The following is a 19,034-nucleotide window of genomic DNA, read 5'->3' as shown; positions in this document are numbered from 1 at the left end:
GCAGAGCCTCAGCAGGGCATGAGGACTGATTATGCTGATTCTCATCTTGCGTTGGCATCTGTGGTGCTAAAGCTATGTAAACTGGATGAATATTGAATAAGCAACACACGGGGACTTTGAGAGCAGTTTCTAAACCTTTGTTTTAATAATTCACAAGGATTTTAACTAAACCTTCAGCCCCATTTTAATATTTGGATACCTTTTGTGCAGCTGCCTTGTAGCAACTGACTTCATTTTTATTACTTTTGTATATATTGTGGCCCAAATCTTATCTTATAGGCCAGAACTGCAACATGATTTGACTTGGATAACCTGAAAAAACTGAAAGCAGCTATACACTAAGCACAAAAAAACTTGCTTTTCTCTTTAGACAGCAGTTCTACAAGCATCTGGGTCTTGCATAAGCCAATATTGTCCTAAAAACTGGTCCCCCACTGCCACTGCTCATTCAACCCCATGCTTTCCCTTCCCTTAGGTCACCATGATTGTTTGTGGTTGCACTTGGGAACAACTGTAAGAAAAGATGCAGGCAAAAGCTTGCAATAAAATTGAACACTAATAAATATAGTTAGCTTTAGACAATGTTATTTGAATTTTGCATTGCCTGGTCTCACAAAACATTGGGTTGTACAAGAGAACAGATTAAGTGGGGATGGAAAAGGGTGGCCAGCAGTACAGGGGGTGCAGGACTGCTGCTTCTGCTGATTCAAATTGTGGAAACTTGTAATGTCATAATATCCGTATAGCTGTACATAGCAGTTTAGAGTTTTTAAACCTTACAGCATATGCTATGGCAGGCAGTAGTTAAAGACTAAACTGGTGGAATGTAAAAATACAATTTTTACACTTAAGCCTACCATAAAGGTGTTGTCCCATCAATGGCACTCCGGTGGTGTCTCATAAGAGGAGAGGTGAGCACTACCCGAGCAGCATTTCTGCTTCCCTCTGCAGAGCAGAACGCAGTCCAGCTGCCCCTGGCGCGCTGTGCAGCTGCATGAGCTGAATTTTCCTCTGGGCCAAGGTTTAGGCTTGCAAAAGTGGTATCAACAGCCACGAGAGACAGATTTGATCTCAAAACTGCAAAGAAGCTGAATGCTACTGTTGGACACGTCATGCAACCTGGTTTTCAGGTGGCACGAGGGATGGGTGGTGGGGTATCTGTTGGTGTTGCACAGTGAGGGTGGTGTCACCGAACTGGGGCAAGCTGCAGCAGAAGGTTTAGGGCAGGCTATATGTCACAGCACACGGGCTCACGTGGGCATCCAGTATTTTGAGCTCTGTTTAATTCTTTAGGCAAATAAAGAGCTGGGACACACCAATCCTGTAAGATCAGAATTGTAAAAATATTTCTCAGAAATAGATATAAGCCTTCACTGTAAAAGGTGACAGGACTGCAACAAGCTGGGCTGTGATTGGAACAGGCTTTCAGCATATATTTATAACTACACTGCATAAAACAGAGTCTGCAGCCAGTCAGGGCAATGCTGCTGAGGAGGGAAGGAAGGGGAAAAAAAGCGCAGCTGGATGCCTGGAGGACTTCAATAGCGACATATACTGTAGCTATCATTAAAAGGTGATTTTTCTAATCTCTAGTCTTTGCTTGCACATCTTTTAACAGTCTCCCCAAAGCAACAATAGCTGTCTGCTAGCATGCTGTCAGTTGGAGGATCAAGGCCTTCAATACTGAGAAGCAGCAGGGATTACCTATGTAAAATACTGAATAAAACCAGAATAAATCTGAAACATGTGAAGTGGTATTTGGAAATACTCCACTTCAAAACATCACTAGCAGGCAAAGAATGCTGTATTTGCAGTAACCAAGAACAGCAAGCAAAAGAAAGGTAGCTTGAAGTAGCACTCTTCAGTCTTTTATCTTTGTTCATCAAATCTAAATTTTCAATAGCTAGTAACTGGAAATGCCGTCACAGAATTTTCCAAGTGTATACCTAGCAAATTTCTTGTTCAACAAAAAAAAGGAAGTGTTTTAAAACTCAAACATTACTCAGACTTCCTTTTCTTTTTTTCTCCCTCCCTGCCCCCCTCCCCGAAATAACAGCAACATTCAAAGGAAAAAAAAAATCAAAGGTTTCAAATTTCAGAAGCCATAGACAATTAGGTTTTTTTGTAAATACAGGAGTCTACAATCATTTTTTGTACATTTTCATTTTCAAATGTGCTTCTGAAAAATGTGATGGCATAAATGTGAGTATCAGAGACTAAGCCATCTCAGTCCTTGAAAACATGCATATTTCTTTCATACAGCATGGAAGAATCTAACTCTGTTGTCTTTGTCCTTACAGAAGACAACATTAAAACGCTAGAGAAATCCACATTTTATTTAAGTAACTCTTCAAGATAATAATCAAGCTGTTCCAAATCATCTATTTGAGGAATCTGAAATTTAAATTTTACACTGCAGCATTTGACAAAATAAGCATATGAACAAACGTGACATGCTTATCAGCAAAGGTCATAATTAAGAAAGAAAGAAGAGAGAAAACCGAGAAGACTTGAAGAAGCAGTGCACTAGCCCAGAATAAAGTGGAAACATGGAAGCTAGAATTAAGTGCAAGTAGAAGAAGCTGCTTTTAAGGAGTTCTTGTAGGCCACATTCCCATTAGGATAGCTTTACTGGGGGATTATAGTGATGAAGTACAGGCAGATTAGAAGGGCTATGCTGGCAACCCTGTTCTTTTTAGCAATTTAATACCATCCTCGCTTTCACTCTGAGGAAAAGAGACTTCTCTAATTAAAGCACAATTTTCTCAGACTTATCATATCTGCACATCCAGGTTGGGAATTATATTTCTTCACGTGTATGACCCTACATGCAAAGTCCAGAAGTAGAAAGAAAGAGAATGCAGAAGTAGTGAAGAACTTGCATTGTAGGTCTGCAGGCATTATAATATAAAGGGGAGGGAAAGCAGCTAGGAGAGGAAAATAAACACATAACAGAGACATTGACAGGACTGTGAGAATGTAAGGTACTTCAGGAAAGGATGAGAAAAAACTCCCATAAAATTCTGCCATAAAAGAAGTGTGAGGCTTGGAAAGAAGCAGCTGAACTTGTGCATCAGAGTGAAAACCAGAATTTAATTCCAAAGACTTAAATCCAGCATCAACAGTCGTACACAGAAACCTATTGCCTGAGTAGTGCCCGTATCAAATATATACCATGTGCTTACTTTCCTCTGAACACGATTGGAAAAAAAAGCTGGGTGACCAGGAGCCTCTCAGCACTGTACCAGATGGCACCTGCACTTAGACCTTCGTATGTAATGGAGGTGACTCAAGGCTAGTAACACTGCTTATGAAATAAAGGCCCTTGAGGCTCTGATAAACTAGGAAATTTCAAGTTCTCTGTGCATGATGTTATGAAATATAGGGGAAGACGTAATGAAGCATTTGAAACATAAAAATTGCAGACAATGAGGACAACAGTATCAGGACAGAGAAATTAACAGCTATTTTATGGAGAAGCTTCAAGGTACTAAACTCTGACCCCAGATTTTTTCCCCTAGCAAAATTCTCATTAAGTCTCTCTCAGCATTATATATTAGCACCATCAGTTTCTGCAATCCACAGGAATAAGATACTTGGACTTTAAGGACGTAGGAAGACAGTGCCGTTTAGAATTTTTATCTGACCCTTTTGCTAAGGTGACGGACATCAATCTTAACTGTGGCCATAAAAATTGCAGCTCACCGAACTAAAAAGTCTTATTTTCCTTTAACCTCAAGATAGCCTTTCTGGAATTCTTTGAAATATTTCTGCAAAATAATTTGAGAAAGGATCACTCAGATTTCTTTAAAAAAGAAAAAAGAATATTTGTCTAATTATACTGTGGAACTGATTACCACAAGGTGGGATGGAGGCTAAAAGTAAATACGAGTTCAAAAAGCAATTAGACAATTTCATGGAGAAAAAGCCCATTAAACCTGTTTATTGAACTTGTTATTTGATTGAGTGGCCACATGCTGCTGGCAGCAGACAGGGTGACTAAGGGGTATCTGTTTCCTAGGCACATGCTCCTGGCTATTGCCAGGAAAGTGGACCAGAAGTACTTTTGACCTGACTAGTGAAGTATAGCTATTTTTATATACCGGACGTGATCCAAAGAGTGTCTAATTGGCTTATCTCTATCCAGCTGGTGGTCAGGCTGAATGAATGAAGAACAATCATTTTGGAAAAAATGATGCTATTTCGAATGTCCCATCTTAGATGGATGTCTGGGTATAATGCAGACAAACCCAGTTTATTTGTAATTTGCACATTTATCATAAAAGCATTGATGTAAATTATTTTTTCTGTACGGTTTTTATTTACATCTTGCCATCATTTTTTCACACAGGCTTAGTGCTTCCTTATTAGGACCATTTCTGTTTTAATTTGCCTGTAAGCTTCTCAGTGTGCTTGTATGTGAAAATATGCAACTGAATACACAGTAATAAACCTGTAAATTAGTGGCTTATTATTGTGTTATGTCCTATATCTGTTTTCCTAAGTGACAAAACAGTACATATGCAGAAATCTGTCTGGTACCAAAGTCATGATGCATATAGGGACAAAACAGTGTTCTACTGATATCAGCTAATAAGAGAACAAAAGTCAGGAAGTATTGTGATAGCCTACACTGAGGGGATGACTAGATGGCAATTAACCTGTAATTCTTCCTTTTCTATTGTTTTTATTATTATTATTAATAATTAATTTGCGGTGGTTCTCATAACCTTTATTAGATGCCTCTTAAAACTAGTTTTTAAGTTGTTTCTAAATTGTTGGTAAGATTACTTAAGTAATATTCTAATGCTACTAAAGCCCTTTATAAAAGTATTAAGGTGACATAATTGTCTTTCTGGGACTCTTATACAACACAGACACTATTTTATCTTAAAAACCAAACAAATGAACAAACAAACAAAAAGCAACCATCCCCTTCCCCCCAGCTTAAGTGGAAAAAGAGATAGGATAAATAAAAGTTATTCCTCCTTCAGAAGGATACTAAATATCATAAAATTCACCAAAAGGTATTAATGAAACAATTTAACAATTAATAGTTGAAAAGTGATTATACAACCTGAAGTTGAAGAACATACATAACCTGCTTAACACCACTAGCCTTGAAAAGAAACCTTACATTTAGTAAGTAAGTCACAATTTGATTTGACAGTAGTAATTGCATCTAATCTGTCAGTCCTTGCTGGGGTAGAGTCTGGGATTATCTAAGCAGCAAGATTAGTGAACAGGCACAGGAATTCACAGCACACAAAGAATCACGTTCCCTCTGAGCACATGGGTGCAGAGGGACTCGGTGGGAAATGGGAACAGATTCAGCTCCAGTGCACCAGGGCATGATTCCCAGGCTACAAATAATCCATAGATGGCCATCTATATACATCTATGCTTATAGATGGACATGCAACTAACTCTGGAAGCCCAGGACAGGCCATATATTTCTAGTTATTGAACAAAAGAAGAAAAACTTTAAATGTAATTTACCCTGTGAAGGCGCTTTAGTAATTCTGCCATCTTTCCCCTCAGGCTACTAAGTTTTCATTGAACAGCTGTGTTTGCAGCTCACAGCTTTGCTGCAGTTTGCTAGCATACTCTGCTTTGTAGATGCGGCAAGCGAGGGACAGGATTTTTGTCTCTTTTTTTTTTTTTTTAATGGAATTAAATAGTCTTTCAAATCTAAAGAGACTGTTTTGGTTTATATCCTGGATAAAGGCAACCCTGCACTCCTTTTAAAATATATTTCTACTAAGAACTGCTATAAATATTCATCTGCATGTAGAGAATTACTAGCTAATAACCCATCATGGTTAATGACAGAGGACACACAAACAATGGCCTGTAAGGTACATCCATGGTTCATGTCTGGTCAACAGCAACTGATGCAGAATGGACTGATTACAGTAACTTACTTTATAGCATATCTCAAAAGTTTTATCTGAACCTTTGCCAGCCTGTTGACAGCCACAATGCCACTTTTTTTACCTTACTGAGGTCAGACTGAAAAAACTTGTAAGTTTTGTTTTCTCCCTCCTGTTTTTCTGTCAGAAGGGCCCCAAATAGTTGAGAGCAAGATCTGTTAATAGAATAGGACAAAGAAAACAAAAAGGAAACTGATATCTTTTTTATCTTACTATCAGCATTTGGTATTATCTCCTGAGAGGCAATACACAAAAATAAAACCAGCATGGAATTTAATTTAAAAGAAAGATGTAGGAAAATCTTTTGAGACTTTATATTCCTCAAGAGGAATTTCATCACCACTGTGCTATGCAGCACTGACTGTGCTGCAAAGTTGTCTCACACCACCACAGCAATCTCAAAGATAGTTCCTGACTGCTACAATTCTTGACAAATGTTAAGATATGAAAAAATATCAGTAGGCACAACATTTATTCAAGTGGTTTTTTTCACTGAGTATTGACAAAGAGTATTGCTCTGTTTTTCAGTCTGAAAAACTGACGAAAATACATGTTGGAGAATTTACTCTTCACTAAGAAGTTGCACTCTATGAGTAGGAAGGCACAACTTCGGTGCTTTTAGAAGAGGAATGTATGTGCTTAATCAGCACATGCAATTAAAATAAACGCACAGGAAATCTGGTAGAGATTAGAAAGTAAAGATCACTGTTTCCAGAAAATTTTGCTGATGTATTACAGATTATGTTGGGGCATCATGTAATAGGTTAGCATATCAGCATTCACTGTTAAGAGTAAACCACTTGAACTCTTAGCTGTGAACAATTGGATTCAGACTTGCAATCAAAATTTGAAAAGAAACAAAAGGGGAAAAAAAGTGATTGGTGTTCCAAAGCTGTTTAAAGGTTCAATTTCATGAAAAGAGAAGTGCTCTCTAGCTTAAGAAGTGGAGGTTACATATTCCGTTTGTGAAACCAAGTAGGTTCCTCTCAGCCATTATACTTAGGTGGAAGTAGAGACCTCAACTGATCTTCCAACGTCATGAGCTGGTATTCTAAGAAAATCTCTAATCTGTTCCAAACTTCCATTTCCTTGGAGACTACAATATCCACTGAACTGGTAGAAAGTCCCAGGAAGAAACGAGATGACACAAAAAAAATTCTCATTCCTTAAAAATCACAAGTTCACCATTCAACAGAAAGCATGAAGATTTTAACAAATTCTTTTCTGTAGCAGATACAAAAGAGGAAAAATATTCTAAGTACTCCACGTTCATTTACTTACTAAACCAGACCTCATCCTTGAAAAGCACATCACAGTGAAATATGTGAACTATTCTTGACAGCAAGTGTTATTTGCATGAGCCTGGAAAACTGACCTTTAATAGACTAATATTGCTTCTCTCACAGTTCTTACCACGTTGATGTGATTTGTCTAAGACACAAAATACACCTCCTAGAGCAATTCCTCTAAAGCTGAAGATTTACTTGAGAATAACCACCCTGGTTTTGCACTAATAAGTTTGAGACCAAATTTTCCAGCCTGTTATCAAAGCAATGAATGTATTCACAACACCCCAAAAATTTCACAAAAAGCATTTAAGTGAACTAAATTCTTTCTGTATTAATCTTTTGATTGTCTTGACTGCCACAGTATTTTGCAACAATAACTAAAAGCTAAAGCTGTGCTCAGGTTTTTTGAATTAGGCTTAACGTTTTTGTCTACTTCACATTATTTAAGAAGGCTTTCTGGAGTATTAAACATACTTCTGTTAATAAATTCAGGAATATAAATCAAAGAATGCTGTTTTCCTAGGAAAGTAGCATCCACGAAGAATAATTACACCTATCTAGTGGCACACCACCTTGACATAGAAATGAATTTTAGATAATACTTTTTACCTGGAGGCAGCATGATTCTGACTTCTTTAATTGTTCAGGAGGAATCTCTGGTTGTTCTTATTTAGAAGGAAAAATAATTAGCATTTACATTCAGGAGGTGAGTATTAATGTGTGTATAAAAGGAGTCAAGAGAAGTTTGTAAAGGAACAGCTGAACAAAAGTAAATAGAGAGAGAATACTAATTAAGTTCAGGAGGGTGTGGAAGCCCTAGATGAGCACACTTTACCATCAGCTGGTGAATAATGACTTTTTCACAGCTGTGTTATCCTCCTTTGCCTTAAAGGTGACATTGGAGTATTTAAAAATAAGAAGTCTGCAGTACTGGAGAAAAAGGTCAGGACAACTGATAAACCTGCCCTCTGATACTAATATGAGTGTCAAATCCTTTGATCTAAAATTAAGCTTACTGCAAGAACCATAACAGGCTGTTTAATTCTGTACATCAGTTGCTGGAAAAGTGTGAAAAACTGAAGTTTTTTGCTGCAACAAACCTCAGAGAATGTGAATGTGCACTTTGGACAACCAACTGCTGGCATATTCTAGTAACAGAAGCCCCCAGTAAACATGCATAGGTCGTAAACTTTCCTGATGCTGCAAGACAGCACAGGACAAAATATAAAAAGATCTCCAATAAAAATCTATATACTTCTTGTGTCCTTGATGGGGAAGCAGTTCAAACTTCGCATGAAAATATCTCATCTTTGCCTTTCACCTTAAAGGTGTCTGGAAGCTGTTCTCTTTATAAATTGAATTAGCAGTACGCAGAAGCTGGAGGAAAGCAGCTTATTAACAGGGACAGGGTGAGCTGCAGCTTCTCCGAATGGTACTGTAGTCCTATCTTCTGAGTTCATCATACATCTGCAAATGTATGTAACAATTTGTCCACAGAGACAAAACATAGCAGCTAAGCATGTGTAACATGGACAGGTAGAAATAATCAAGCTGAGTAGCTGTACTTACCAGGAGTGACTCCTAAAGGGTACCATTTTCTGTTATAAATGATCGTTGCACGTTGACTGTGGCCAGCTGCCAGATGCTCACGCTGCCTCTCCCTCATTCCACCTCCTCAGCAGGGTGGGGGGGAGAATAAGATGAAAAAGCTCACGGGTTGTGATAAAGACAGGAAGATCGCTTAAGAGTTACTGTCATGAGCAAAACAGACTTGACTTGGAGAAAATGAATTTAATTTATTCCCAATTAAAATAGAATACCATGCTGAGCAAGAAAGACAAATAAAAACAACACCGTCCCCACAGCCCCCCTGTTTTCCATGCTCAACTTCACCCTCTCACTCCTGACTCCTCTACCTCCTCCCCCTGAGCAGCGCAGGGGATGGGGAATGGGGGCTGTGATAAAGTCCATAACAGCTCCTCTCTGCCTCTCCTTCCTCTGCACTCTTTTCCCCTTCTCCAGGGTGGCTCCTTCCCATGGGCTGCAGTCCTTCAGGATAAACCTGCTCCAGTGTGGGCTCTCCATGGGCTGCAGCTCCTTCAGGGCATGTCCACCTGCTCCACTGTTGTCCCATCCACGGGCTGCAGTGGGAATACCTGCTCCAGCGTGCTCTTCTCCAGGGGCTGCAGGATAATCTCTGCTTGAGTGCCTGGAGAATGTCCTCACCTCCTCCTCCTCCTCTGACTTTGGTCTCTGCAGGGCCATTTCTCATGCTCCTCTCTCACTCCTCACTGACTGTGCAACATTTTGCCCTTTCTTACACATACGTCCTGGGTTCGGCTGGGATAGAATTAATTTTCTTTCTTGTAGCTGGTGTGGTGTTACGTTTTGAGTTAGGTATGAGATGTTGATAACACTGATGTTTTCAGTTGTTGCTAAGTAGTGTTTAGACTAAAGTCAAGGATTTTTCAGCTTCTGATGCCCAGCCAGCGAGAAAGCTGGAGGGGCACAAGGAGTTGGGACGGGAGACAGCCAGGACAGCTGACCCAAACTGGCCAAAGGGGTATTCCAGACCATGGGACGTCATGCCCAGTATATAAACTGGGGGGAGTTGGCCTGGGGGCTGGATCGCTGCTCAGGCCCTAACTGGGCATCGGTCGGCGAGTGGTGAGCAATTGCATTGTGCATCACTTGTTTTGTATATTCCAATCCTTTTATTAGTATTTTCATTTTATTATTGTTATTATCATTGTTACTAGTTTCTTTCTTTCTGTTCTATTAAACTGTTCTTATCTCAACCCACGAGTTTCACTTTTTTCCTTCTGATTCTCTCCCCCATCCCACTGGATGGGGGGGGAGTGAGTGAGCGGCTGCGTGGTGCTTAGTTGCTGGCTGGGGTTAAACCATGACAACACGTTTTTCCTGAGGCACCACAAGCTCGGCTCTGGGGCTCGACCGGAACCGGCTGGAACCGGCTGTGTCCGGCTGGGGGCAGCCCCGGCCGCTCCTCACAGGGGCCACCCTGCAGCCCCCTGCCAGCGCCTGGGCACCTGCACCGGGTACGTTGCTCCAACCAAAATTTCAGTGCCGCTCAGGATGGGGACAAAAGCAGACACAGCCCGCACTGAGAAACAGGCGAGGCCAGTCGCTTCCCTTACAAAACTCATTGGAAAAATTGTGCCGATGCGCGCCTTGATACCAATTCTGTAACGTCCTCACATACCTATGTGCCAGTCGGTGTCGCTGCAGTTTCCAGTGAAATAGGAACTCTGCCTGCATCTATATGTCAGAAGTACTTAAGAGAGCAGGATATTCCCCCTATTTAGAAAGCTTTTTTTTTTTTTAATTACCTTTTCTAGTGGAAGTTACTCTAATTCTGAGTGAATACAATCAGGCAGCTGTAGGTTCCCATACTGTAAACATAGATGTAAGATCCCCTACGGGCGTGCAGGCAAGCTGTTCTCTTGATAGCTTACGTCTGGCAAAAAACTACAGCAGAACTCTGAGAAGTTCAATGACAATAAAAGCAAATGCACATCAGTGATGAAGATTTCTAAAGCGCTGGGGTCGGGAAAGTCATGTCCTGGTCACTCAGTCAGGGCATCTTTACTAAGGACCATGGCTTGTAGTGAAGCTCCCCCCAGTACAATGGAGGGAAACAAACCGTGTGCAACAAATGAAACTATACTTTTAAACACCGCAAGGCTTTAACTTCTTCTAGCTCCTTCCGAACTTTTATGGAGAAAGATTAAAATCACAAAGTGTGCTTACAAGACTTCAGCGTGTGCCATTCCATTAGAAGAACTAGCAGAAATTTTACTTAGTGGGCAGTTTCCAATTTAGTACACTTTTAAATAGCAGAAAACTTCTCAATTTTATGAAAATTAATTCTGTTTTTTTTTTTTCGACCAGCTGTATAAGATGATACTAAACCATCTGGCAGCCATAGCGTGTAATTTGCTGCGTTAAAATGAAAGCACTGGACTGCAGGCCAACTATTTGCGCTAATGAATGCGTCTTCACTGTGGCTGTGCTATCTGATGCCACCAATGTGTCTTCCACACAGTACCAGCAGAAGAACAGAAAGCTTCTTTCATTTTAATTTCACATCAGTGATGTAAAAAGTCCACGTTTTACAAAACACTTCCTTGTATTTCAGATAAGAAGCTGCAGCACAGAAAGAGATTTGTCTCAGAGCTGCAGTGAAACCATGCTGGGGTCAGAAATAGCGCATGCAGATCTGACACCTGACTTTATCCCTTGGCATCTCAGGGATGAGGTTCCCTCCCGCTCCACTCGCTCCGTCCTTGGGAGGGGTGCAGAAGAGCTGCCTTCTGCTGCAGGGATGCTACAGCTTCCACTGAACAATGTACAGTGTATTGACCCATGTCACTTCCTGCATGGTGCTTGTGAGTTCGGTAAGGAGGGTAAGAGTAGCAACAAAGAAAGGGAACGAAGGAGGATCTTCTTTCAGACAGAATATTCACGTTGCCTAGTCTGTACTGCCTAATAACCTTGCTTGAATTATTGAATGCCTTAAGATGGATGCCAATCAATCGTGGATGCCATTTTAATAAGTAAGTGAAGTGCAACCCAAATCACAGACAGAGGCTTAACACACCTGGAGACTGTACTGCAAGCTTGCGTGAGACCCTACCTTACACGTTCGATTACTGTGCCACTGCACTTTGAGAGTAAGGGAAGCTAGCTTCTTACAAGCTTAATTTTACCTGCAAAAAGTTTGACTGTAAAGGCTGACACTGGTGGCATTTCAGATGCCTGTACTTCTGGCCTTAAGGCAGTCGTGCTTTCCCACAGAACAGTGTTGAAAGGCTGGGTTTCATGCATTTCTACCTATTGGCAGAAAAGTCACCTTAGGGAACCACTGGTACTTCTGGCAATTTGATTGGACATCTGCTCAGTTTCAGGCACATAATGATGATAACGCTGCTATATGTCACTTATAACACCCATTTGAAGAGACTGTTTAATGCATGAGCTAAAAATCTAACAGTTCAACTGCAGCGTGCTCATGCTCTTTTACAAACTACATCTACTGAATCGAAGAATAACAAAACAAAAGACAGCAGTTTTTCATCTGTCAAAGTTATTAGAAGGTTTTTGAGTGATTTCAACATTTCTTCTAATTTAGGAATTGTTTTTCTCCTCTCAGAAAATGACTTGGAGCAATTATGTTAACAATCTTAATGACATAGCTGGCCACAGCAACTATATTCACCGAAACAAAAATGTCATCATTTTGCTAACAAATATCTTTAAAGCTTTTCCTATCTCTACTTTTTCACTTCACAAGTTGAGAATCCTTAAATAAGAAGCCTGGTTAAGTTTTATCTGTTTTATCTTAGTTCCTGCCTATATTTTTATTTTTTTTAGTTTAAGAAGAACCTACTAAGCTATGCTTTATCCAGTGGTTGTTCAGTGTAAAAGACTCCTGGAAAGCAGAAGCCTACTATGAGACCAGTTGCTCTTTATGCTTGACCTAAAGCTTCTTAGTTTTAATGATCAATGTAACAGGAGTATGGAATATGTCCCTAATTCTGTCATTTGCTTAGTATATCACTCCTTTTTGTTTCAGGACATAAATGGTCTGAAAATATCTAAAACTCTTTTTGCTTCTGTCTTCAGAACCTGACATAACACTTTGGTTTTTACTACAGAGCAGACATTCTCAGAAGCCAAATCTGCAAATGAATCAGTTTGTATTTTACTCCCTTTGTGAAACACATAGTGCATGACGAGCCAAATTAAAAGTGCAGTAAAAAGTGAGAGAGAGTTGCAAAGAGAGTTGAGATAGCACTGCTGCCACAATGCATCTACTTTAAATTCTGAGCACAATGGTTCAAAGTTATACTCTCAAACCCCCATTCCTTCTCCAAACCTGGTAGAAACACAGGATCTGCCAGAAACTTAGGTATTCAGTATATGCAATTTCCTGACCACCAAGTTCAGCACTAAACCAAAGATTTCCTCCCTCATCCAAGGACAAACTACTTGCAGCTTCACTTTTAATTCAATTCACTATCCAGAAGAAGGAACAGTCTTTCACTCCCTGAAAAGCAGTTCTGAACACCCACAGGGAGCATGGCTATTACTGGCTTCAGAGAGAGACATAAGAGGTAGTAAGAGATGAAAATCCTCATTTCACCCTGCTAAATCCACCATTACACTATGGTGATGTGACAGGAAAAGAGCCAAATACCTGCCACTTTCATCCTGCTGAAGTGCTGAAACCAGGATTAGAGTTATATAATGTTGTAAAATGGGAATTCAACTTCCGACAGGAGGAATCTCTCAGTTCTCTTCCTTACTAAAATCGCTGCTCGTGCAGCTGAATAGCATTGCCCCGACATGAACGAACAACATGGAGAAGCAAATTCCTCAAAATTTTAACTCTCACCCAAGCATAGCCTTACAAGAGCACACTCCTGGTGTTCTATGTGCACCTGAAAATTTCTGGTAAGAAAAAAAAAAAAATAGAGTAAAACTGCAGGGCACACATCCTAGAGTGGTGAAAACTTGATCAGATGTTTGTTATGTTCTGGGTATTTTGTACAGTGCTCAAACTTTGTTTATATTTCAGCATAAGGTTCTGAAGCACAGACTGAAATCGGATTCAAACCTGCCTGCACGCAAGATGAGCACAGCGGGACTGCTCAGGTATTTGCCATAGAAAAGCTTACCTTAAATGAGAGGTTGACATTTCCAGTGTCCTCCTCCACATGCACGTGGAAGATCCCAAAAGTGCTGTCACTGCATCAGCTTCCCGTCTAATGGTGCAGACTCCTTCAGTACACTAAATGAGCAGAAAACAGAATAAACATAAAGTCAGAGGTACCCTCCCTGTCACCTTCTTAACAGTCAACATGTTAAAGCTGCCACAGTAAGTGTCAAACTAAAACTCGAAATCAGGGAGACCACACTGTCTTTATTTTTGAGTCTAGGTTGTGGAAGCAGGTGGAAACCTCCACTGAGCCAAGGGCACTGGCCCCAGGGCTCTGGACTGGGGAACTCTGGTTTTCTCCAACCCTGCAGCACAATCCTAAAGTCGACTTGGTCCTGAAAGCAGGCAGTAAGGGATGGCTGGCCCAGCCTCTTCAGTCAGGGAGCAGAAAAAGTGCATTTAGAGTTGTAAAAGAAAAGTGAAAGCAAAGGGCGGACAGAAAGGCTTGCAAATAGGGTCAGGTAGGTCTGAGCCCTTCCAAATTGTGGTAGTACTAACGCCTCTCAGGAAGAGAAAGTGCTGGAGGAGTTTGGAAGAAGTGGAGTGAAAGCAGCTCAGGTATGAAACATCTGCTTTTTCTTTGGCAACGAGAGTATATGTTGCTTGGAAAAGCGTGGCCTCCTTGACAGCCTGGCTGTGTAGGGTAGAGTGTGATATGCACAGTGTAAGCCAGGAAAACATTGATTAAATCAACTCTTTTGCCAGCTGGAGTTCAATAATATCAGACAGGGATGAACAGAAGGCATCCTTCAACCTATTCTTTCATCCAACAGGAGACAGGTACTTTTGTACTAGCAAGACAAGTGAATTAGTGTTGTAAATTTTACTAAAGAGCAAATAATAAGTGGCTGGCGGAGTGGAACCTTAGAACTTAATTACTTAAACATGCAAAATCAAATAAGTAACAGGTGAATAGGTACTTTTGCGAAGAAATAAGGAAGATAGGAAACAGAGTAAATCTTTTAAGAAACAGCTAACTTTATGCATTTTGGAATTTCTCTAAAATGCTGGATATTTTACACTAAAATATCTAGTATTTTAGTATTGAGTAGCCAATATTCTGACTGTTGCCCTTTCAGAAAAATTAAATTACTTTGAGAAATCTGCTAAAAATAAAGCTTTATTCAGTGGGCTTCCTTTCAAAGAGTTTTAAGAGAAACACATGAGAAAATTCAAAGCAACAGTTCCCACTTTTGACACGTATTGTAAAGTCCAGAAATTGATACTGCACACAGCAGCAGTCCAAGATACCACATAAAGATAAATAATTGAGGTACTGTGAGAGACTGAAGGAGTTAATGTCTCAAACATTGTGGTGGGGCAAGTTCTGCTTAACGACTAACTTTGCATAAAACCAAACTCTGCCTAGCAAGGAACCACAGGTGAAAAGAAGCCCATGAGCACCCATCAGCAACAGGAGGGTGAGGTTGTGCTGGAGGGTGCACAGCTCCCAGTTCTGGCGTGCTCTTCTGGTGCTGAGCAGAGCAGCTCACCAGGTATGGTGACAGATCACATCTGCAGGGAAGGGGAAGCTGCTCCCCAAACAACCCCCAAGCCCACGGCCCAAAGGCTACCTAATTAGCTTAATGAGTTTGAGTGCCTGCCCGAAGGAGGGGCAAGGAGGATAAAAGGACACGGACTGAAGCCCCCTGTGAGTAAGTCCACTGGAACTGGACCTCTTGGCTGACTGAACCAATGCTGGATCCAGCACTGGTGAAATCTTCCTCTTTCTTTTCCTTTTCCCTAATCCCTACACCTCATCCCTTTAGACATAAACCGTTGACCAAGTCTGGGACTAGGAGCAGATCCAGCCACCCCTGGGCTCCTCTCTGAGAAGGAGTCTGGAAAACAAGGAGGTCTTCTCTGAACCTCCTGACCCAGCAGGAGGGATCTCTCCTTTTTGTCTTCCCTGAACTGATTCCCAAATAAGCAAGGCCTGTAGTATACGTTTGGTGATGTAGGGTTAGCACATGTTACACAGTTTACTGACATAGTTTCACACCAATTTTTGTTGTGAGCATACCAATCCTGGTGGTGAGCATGCCAATTCTTGTTGTGAGCAAATAAAAATTGAAATTTTTTGAGTTAAAGGATCCCTGGTGTCATTTCACCTTAATCCTGACCTGGGAATCGGCAAACCTGAGTCATTGTCCTGAGAAATTGGGACGTGACAGGTACTGCAGAAAAAATATTTGCCGAGCTACTACTTTATTCTGATATAACATTATTTTAATACCTGCATTACTGTTACTGAAATGCCTTTTCCATTTATCTTACCTCTGTGCAGCAACACTCTACATGCCTGTAAACTCATTCATCCAACAAAGCCAAGACAGTTGGCTGAATGCTACACTGCATTTGACCATCCTGACAAAGCTAGGGTCAGGCATCCAACAGCCCCAGCCTAGGGAGTCTTATTATAGCAAATTTATGAGAGCAGATGTTGCTCCAATCCTTGCAAGACTACGTGTTGTTTTGGCACACTGCAGTTAAGCAGCTACAATGGTACATACATTTTCTCACAGCTGCATAAAGTAGTAATTATATTGGTCTAACTACATGCTAAAAATGTACAACGGAAGCTAAGCTAGCATGATTAAGGGTTCTGAAACCTTGGACAAGTCCTTGCTTTTAATATACTGAGTGAACAGCAGGGTCTTAGAAGAATCTTTTCTGCTTTTTGGCAGCTTAGAGAATAGGTGTTTCTAAAGATTAGGTGATTCTAGAGTCTTCTTACTGAAAATTATTGAGGCTGTGTTTTCATCAAGAATGTCAGATTTTTTGTATTAACCCTATATTTATGAATTAAAGTACCGGGAAATGAAGGAGAACAAGTATAAAGAAGAACAAGAATAAACAAGACTTCTATAGGTATCATTTACATTGTGGCATTTATTTACAGAAAAATGTTGCATATAAAATTATTAGCACTGTTTCAAAATTGAATGGAATTATGATTTAAATATTCAAAATACTAAAAGAATCATTTCAATGGGTATGGAACCCAAGATTTCATAAATTAGTCTCAATTAAGATCACACTCAAATCTAGGAAAAGGTTGCTAGCAAATGGAACAGTTACTGTTACTTTTGGTAAAAGGAGATGCTGCTGATCATCTGCCGCAGTAAAAGATGGATCCTAATCAGTTTATGAACAGAGTTGTATGACATAATTGACACTGGGATGAGGAGATGGGAGACTATGTCTCAGGAGATTACTCCTGGTCATGTAATCCTCAGATAATACTAATGCTGAAGGTGGTCCCAATTTACTCAGTGTACCTGGTGACTGAAAAAAGCCTCCAGTCTGAAATGTTTTTGGAAATCAGGATATTTTTACCAATCAGGTCGGTGTATAAGATCAATGAAATAGATTTAATGCTTATACAGTCACCAAAAATAAAGCATAAATACAAGACATCAGAAATAATTCTCCAGGGAAGATCTCATCACCGAAACCTGAGGGGATCATTAGCCCCAGTTCCTAACTCACTCTTTTATATGGAACAGTCTATGTTATGCATTGCATTATGTTTTGTGTCATTAGCTGTAGCTATTCCAAATAGGATGGTTACTCTTGTTGTCTGTCTAGTTTAGAAGCAGCAAGCTACTTACCTTTTCTTCCCCATCAAATAAATATGTCTGTACATCATAACATTTTCGTTGCTTTCAAATAAGTCTACAGACTTGGCCAAGAACATCAGCTGATTTATTTGAAAAGGGTATCTTTAAAGAACTTTTAAACATGTCTACCTTTAGTAAGGATGTACATGCTTATTATTTAAAAAATATTAGAAATCTTTTTTTAAAATCTTTTTTTTTTTACAGAGAGGAGTCACATTGTTCTGAATTGAGTGCAAGCAGAGCAAGAAGCTCTTCAGAATGACTTTTCTTTCAGGGAAATAGTCTGTAACAGGCAGATGGCACTCAGATTGGTTAGTTGCTGTTCCATATGACATACAAACAAAATAAGGTTTTAGTCCTGTTATATAAATAGTTTTGTTAAAAAACACTCAAGAGCAATAAAATCTCATGAATGCAAATTAAAGCTCAGAGTAGCAGGTTCTTTTCCCTGTCATCAATACAGCCTATTCTTAACTTTCCTCATGCCAAAATAAGTCTTCAGTCTCATCTTGAAGCAGAGTTTATAAAATGTCACTTACAATAAAGTCAAGTTTTCTATGTGTTAATCTACCTAGCTTTTGATAAAAACATGAATATAGCTAAGAAGAGTCAGATGCTATTGGTTCATCAGGTGCAATTACATCCTACTTTACCTTTGCTTTTATTTTCATCCAAAATATGTCCACTGATGTTAATGGCTTCAAAATGGCAGAGCTGAGCTATAAATATTTCCTTGCTAGCTGTTTCCCATTTCAATTCAATACATTTTCAGACATCAGCTCATCATTATTATGAAACAGATTATGAAACCGTCTTTATCTTGAACCACAAATTTTTCTCACTTTTGCTCTTCCCATTCTCTCCCCCATGTCCTGGGGGATGGAGGTGGGTGGGGGTGTGAGCGAGTGGCTGGTGAGCACTCAGTTGCTGGCCACAATATAGAACAAAAAAATATGTGCGCACACACAAAGCATTTCACTAGAGTTCATGAAGAAGATAAAGCTTTTTGCAAGCTCGTTGTCTGCCTTGAATAACTTCAGTATGTCTATGTCCTGACAGTTACTAAATAACTTCATAAGCAGATATGCAGACCTTTAAGAGAAGTGGCTGAGCTGATGCTGGTGGAAGAACCCCGTTAAGACCTGCTGTGGAAGGCTGAGTGAAAGAGCTCAAACCTCCCACCCGCCAGCCCAAGGCAGTGGCAGGTCACCCTCTTCACTCATTCTGCCTTTCTACATGCACAGTCCAAAAGGAAGAAGCAGAAGCAAGACAGGTTTTGCAGGGAAAGCACTCAGGTGGATGCAGGCTGTCTGTTGGAGACAGAAACTGAATCCCCTGTTTGACCAGAGGTATAGATTTGTACTAGCCTACAATTTCCTGTCATTTATATATAGCACATAACTGCTTTAACTGCCCTATTTTATTGCCTACTGAAAAGTGAGTGGGT

The sequence above is a fragment of the Haliaeetus albicilla genome, chromosome 6 (assembly GCF_947461875.1).
Source record: "Haliaeetus albicilla chromosome 6, bHalAlb1.1, whole genome shotgun sequence".
Taxonomy (NCBI): Eukaryota; Metazoa; Chordata; class Aves; order Accipitriformes; family Accipitridae; genus Haliaeetus; species Haliaeetus albicilla.
The sequence above is the reverse complement of the archived record's forward strand: the minus strand, read 5'-3'. Positions refer to the sequence as shown.